Here is a 5,564-nt window from a genome sequence, read left to right as displayed (position 1 = left end):
TTTAAACGCACGGGGCTCGTCACACTACTTAACACAGAACAGATCTGATGGATCCTATCCAACATCTGAGAAAGGAGCTCCAGATTGCATCCTGACATGTTATCTGACCCCGGAAAGCTGGGTGACTGCCCATATGACCGCAATTACAGGAACAGCCACTCCTTGTGCAGTAATTTATGCTAACACACACCACAATTATCATGATTTTTCACATGTAATTATAATAATCCAGGCCCATACAACAGCTGCCATTATCTACAATGAGACATATATCACACAAGGAAGTGTACACTTCAACCCTTTTTTGGGAAGAAAAAAAAAAAAGTCTAATTCACTTTTTTTTCCTCCATCGTTTTTCTATAATATTTTAAATGTTTGTATGAAGTAGAAAAAAATGTGAGGTTTTCATTTTATTTTCTTTGATTGTATTATGTTTTTGGTTTTGTTTTTTTTCTTTAAATCCGGTTAGATTTACTGTTCCTGGATATTTGTGGATGTGAGATTTTTTTTTAATTTTCGGTTTATTTATTTTTATTGCATTTTATTTGTTTTTTGGGGTTTTGTTTTTTTGGTTTTTTTTTTAAACCTGGTTGGATTCACTGACCCCGGGTATTTTTGCATGTGATGTTTTTATTTATTTTATTATAATTTTCTATTCTCTTTGATTGTATTTTGTTTTTTTTGTTTGTTTTTTTTTAAACCCAGTTGCATTCACTGATCCCAGGTATTTTTGCATGTGATGATTTTATTATTTTTTTAAATTTTCTGTTTATTTTCTGGGAATGTATTTTGTTTATAAGGTTGTTTTTTTTTTTTCTTTAAACCCGGTTGAATCCACTGATCTTGGATATTTGTGCATGTGAGGTCTCTGTTTTTTTATTTTTAATTTTCTATTTGTTTTTTTTGTTGTTTTTTTAAACCCAGTTGGATCCACTCATCCCGGATATTTGTGCATGTGAGTGAGGTTTTTATTTTTTTTTTAATTTTGTTTATTTTCTTCGATTGTGGTGTTTTTTTGTTTGTTTTTTTTTTAAACCCAGTTGCATTCAGGTGGTTTTTATTTTATTATTTTTTAATATTCTGTTTATTTTCTTTGTTTGTATTTTGTTTTTTTAGGTTTGTTTTCTTTTCTTTAAACCCAGGTTGCATTCACTGATCACATATTTGTGCATGTGAGGTTTTTGATTTATAATAATAATAATAATTTTATTCACTTATATAGCGCTATTAATTCCACAGCGCTTTACATATTTATTTTCTGTTTATTCTCTTTAATTGTATTTTGTTTCTTGGGTTTTTTTTTTTTTTTTTAAACCTGGTTGGATTCACTTATTTTTGTATGTGATGTTTTTATTATAATTCTTACTTCTTTAATTATTTGTGGGGTTTTTTTCAAACCCTGTTGGATGCACTGATTCCGGTTGTTTGTGGTCCAACCCATCACTAATCATATATTTCCATCCAACTTTGTGATTTTTTTTTTTTTAATAAAAAGTTTAACAATGGGGTCTTAATATTTGTCACTTTGTATTTACAGATATGAGCTGATTATAGACCCTGGACCGATAAGAGCCTGATGCTGGCCATATCCTCTTATGTGTGGTGTCCTGCAGCTGATGAGTGTGGTCTCTATGCAGGAACACATGCCTGCAAGAAGAACCCCGGCCCCCCTTTAAGATCCCACATGCCTGCAAGAAGAACCCTGGAACCCTTTAAGATCCCACATGCCTGCAAGAAGAACCCCGGCCCCCCTTTAAGATCCCACATGCCTGCAAGAAGAACCCTGGAACCCTTTAAGATCCCACATGCCTGCAAGAAGAACCCCCCTTTAAGACCCCACATGTGTACAAGAAGAACCCTGGCCCCCTTTAAGACCCCAGCTTAGATAAAGCACAAAAAGATTGAGGCGTTTTACTAAAAAAAGAAAACAACCAGAACAGAAGAGTTTTTGCGCCTTAGGTTTATTAACAGATATCTCCAGCGGCATCCAGTGTCTTTTGGACTTTTGGGTTTGGTGAAGCCTTCAGTAAGCATTTTGGACTCAGCACGGGTTTTGTAAAGCCTTCAAGCGATATTTTGGATTCACTTTGGTTTTGGTGGAGTCTTCAGAAGTCTTTTGGATTCACCCAGGGTTTGCTGAAGTCCTGAGACGCGGCGTCACTGTGTGGAGACCTCTTCACCGTCTGTGATGGCGCCTTCTGCGTCTGTGAACTGAGACAAGAAGAAGCCATCATTACTACACATTCTGTCCACAGGCAAGTGAGTATATAGATATTTACCTGTCCTACGGCCGGGGTGGCACTTTATGGGGGTCCTCCTGGCTCTGCGTCGCCGCTGACGTCCACTGTGTTCATTCAGCGGTCCGGTCCAGGAGTATGAGGATAAATGATAGCCGCATGGCTTTTTATAGTCTCTGACTACTGTGACCTCATAATATGATGACATAGCAAGTGGGTGTGGCCCCTTTATTTAGTCAGCGAGCGAGGCTCCATTATTTACTTAGCGAGGCTCCATTATTTACTTAGCGAGGCTCCATTATTTACTTAGCGAGGCTCCATTATTTACTCAGCGAGCTCCATTATTTACTTAGTGAGGCTCCATTATTTACTCAGCGAGCTCCATTATTTACTTAGTGAGGCTCCATTATTTACTCAGCGACTGAGGCTCCATTATTTACTCAGCGACTGAGGCTCCATTATTTACTTAGCGAGGCTCCATTATTTACTCAGCGAGATCCATTATTTACTCAGCGAGCGAGGTTCCAGGGGGAGGAGGGGGTCACTGGCACTATTATAGTGACATTATGGCTGCCGTCATAGGGACAGTCAAAATACTTCTATTTTACTGCATAAGTGCGCAAGACAATAATTAAAATAATACTGCTCCCCATATACAAATATACTGCCCCTATGTACAAGCATATATCTTCTATAATACTGCCTCTATGTACAAGAATATAACCACTATAATACTGCCCCTATGTACAAGCATATAACTGCTATAATACTGCTATGTACAAGAATATAACTACTATATTAGTGCCCCTATGCACAAAAATATAACAACTATAATACTGCCCCTATGCACAAGAATATAACCACTATAATACTGCCCCTATGTACAAGCATATAACTGCTTTAATACTGCTCCTATGTACAAGAATATAACTACTATATTACTGCCCCTATGCGCAAGAATATAACTACTATATTACTGCCCCTATGCACAAGAATATAACCACTGCCCCTATGTACAAGCATATAACTGCTTTAATACTGCTCCTATGTACAAGAATATAACTACTATATTACTGCCCCTATGCACAAGAATATAACTACTATATTACTGCCCCTATGCATAAGAATATACAGTGGCATATAAAAGTTTGGACACCCCTGGTCAAAATTACTATTGAGAACAGTTAAACAAGTTGAAGATGAAATGATCTCTAAAAGGCACGCTGCACTCCTCGCAGCGGCAGTTTTTGGATCGCATGCTGCACCTCCTCGCGGCAGCAGTTTTTGGTTCCATGCTGCACCTCCTCGCAGCAGCAGTTTTTGGTTCCACGCTGCACCTCCTTAATATACCCCCCACGCTGCCACTCTCCTTAATATACCCCCCATGCTGCCACTCTCCTTAATATACCGCCCATGCTGCCACTCTCCTTAAAAAACCCACACTGCCAATGTCCTTAATATACCCCCATGCTGCCACTCTACTTAATATACCCCCACAGTGCTACTCTCCTTAATATACCCCACGCTGCCACTCTCATTAATATACCCCCCACGCCGCTCTCCTTAATATTCCCCCAAGCTACCAGTCTCATTAATATACCCCTCCCACACTGCCTCTGCAAAATATTCCCCCCCCCACAGTGCCCTTTTGTAAAATATCCTCCCCTCACAAACACACACTGCCCACTCTGAATAAAGTACTCACTCCACTACCTCTCATAAAGCTGTGTCCCTTTCACGATTGTTCTCCCCTTCTCCAGTACAGTTCATCTTCACCATCACTCTCCTCAGCAGTGTGTATGCCGGGCGCAGAATTGCACAGCAGGGTCGATGACTCGCCCAACCCAGGGCTATGGGACACCCGGTGCCGGGCTGGACTAGTCCGGTGGTAGTCAGTGGTGGCTGGGCCCGGCTCCGTGGCCCTGGTGGGTGTCAGTAGAATATGTGGCTTGCTTGTTAATGGTTGTGTTCGTGACGCCACCTGTGGTATGCGGCTAATAAGCCGCCGCTGCTGTGTGAGGCCTCCGGGATGATATTATGGCAGCTATGATGGTACTGCTCCCCACAGGTGGAGCAATGCCCGGGGCACAGTTGGTGCTTGTGAAAGTCTATGGTGCTGTGTGACTAACACGGTGCAGGGCCGACAGGCGAGGAAAGAACCAGGCACAAACAACAGTCTCTTTACCTTTTCCTCTTTTACTCTGGGAACAGTCCAGTCCTGGGAGACCGTTACAGGTGGTGATGGGGATCCGGTCGGCCTGGAAGTACTTGGGGTGATCTTTCTGGCCAGCTGAGTATGAGGCCTACTCCTGTACCTTTCTTGGTGATGATAGGACCCTGCTTCTCTGAATCCAGCAATGGCCCTCTTCGCTGCTGGGACCAATAGCACGTCCCTTCCCTCTGTAGGTGGCTGCGCAGGCCCACTCCCTGGTGCTTCTCCGCTGGGGTCCACACCGGGCCCTGATGCTGCAGCTGTACCTTGGATGTGTCTGGGCCAGGGGCTTGCAGCTCCCCTGCCCTTCGGATTCGGCTACCAGGGACGGATTTTATACCCTGGCAACCACAGACTCCGATGTCCGAGTCTCTCTGCTGCCTCTCAGCTACTCCTGCTTCTCTGGGCCAAACTGCTCCAGCTCTAGGCCCCAGATTCACAGGACAGCTCACTCTGTGTCTGTTCACTTCTGCTGCTCCCTACAGACTAACTAACTCCTCCCCCAGGTCAGGCTTAAGGAAGCTCCCTGAAACTTCAGGTTCAGAGCTCCCCCTACTGGCCTGAGGGAGAAACTGCGGTGGATGTTAACTTACTGGCCAGTAGATTTCCCCATTACCTCCAGGCTCAGCATTAACCCTCAGGAGGGCAATGCCGTTGTGGCGACCAGGTCCTAGGGCGCCACACTCCCCCTTAGTTAAATTCAGTACTCCCGGACTGTAGAAACAAAACATAACATGTCATACATTTCATCCCAATATGGGAGGCACATTCTCTTTAACGTTACAATCTTAAACATTTCTATAAGAGTCCAGTGTGGCTCCCTGCCGGGTGTCCATTACACTGCTCCATGGGGGACCCGCCGCGATCAAACCCCCAACGTAGGCTCTGGGCGTGCGTCAGAGCATTGATGACCCCACTCTATGCACGCCGGACGGGTTTTTCTTCAGGGGTGTTTGAGCACACTGGTGCTAACTATGAACAATTTAGGTGTTGGCCACCCATAGTCCAGTGGCCCAATTGTCCATTTTCGCAATCAAAGAAAAAGAAAACATTTTGTGCACAACATGACAGACATTTTGCATAACTATTTACACTCTAATAAGTACTCTTTACTT

The 5,564-nt window shown here is 43.1% G+C and overlaps 1 long non-coding RNA gene across 1 annotated transcript; it reads right to left on the bottom strand.

Moving 5' to 3' along the window:
* Window positions 1-1,944: 1,944 nt before the first annotated feature.
* On the bottom strand, window positions 1,945-2,502 carry LOC142290556 (uncharacterized). The gene is made up of 2 exons (XR_012750340.1): window positions 2,280-2,502; window positions 1,945-2,211 (listed from the first exon to the last, which is right to left on the bottom strand). It is a non-coding gene; the product is annotated as an uncharacterized LOC142290556 (long non-coding RNA).
* Window positions 2,503-5,564: the final 3,062 nt, after the last annotated feature.

The sequence above is a fragment of the Anomaloglossus baeobatrachus genome, chromosome 2 (genome assembly GCF_048569485.1).
Source record: "Anomaloglossus baeobatrachus isolate aAnoBae1 chromosome 2, aAnoBae1.hap1, whole genome shotgun sequence".
NCBI classification, from domain to species: domain Eukaryota; kingdom Metazoa; phylum Chordata; class Amphibia; order Anura; family Aromobatidae; genus Anomaloglossus; species Anomaloglossus baeobatrachus.
Note: the sequence above shows the minus strand (reverse complement) of the source record. Positions and strands in the feature narration are given on the sequence as shown.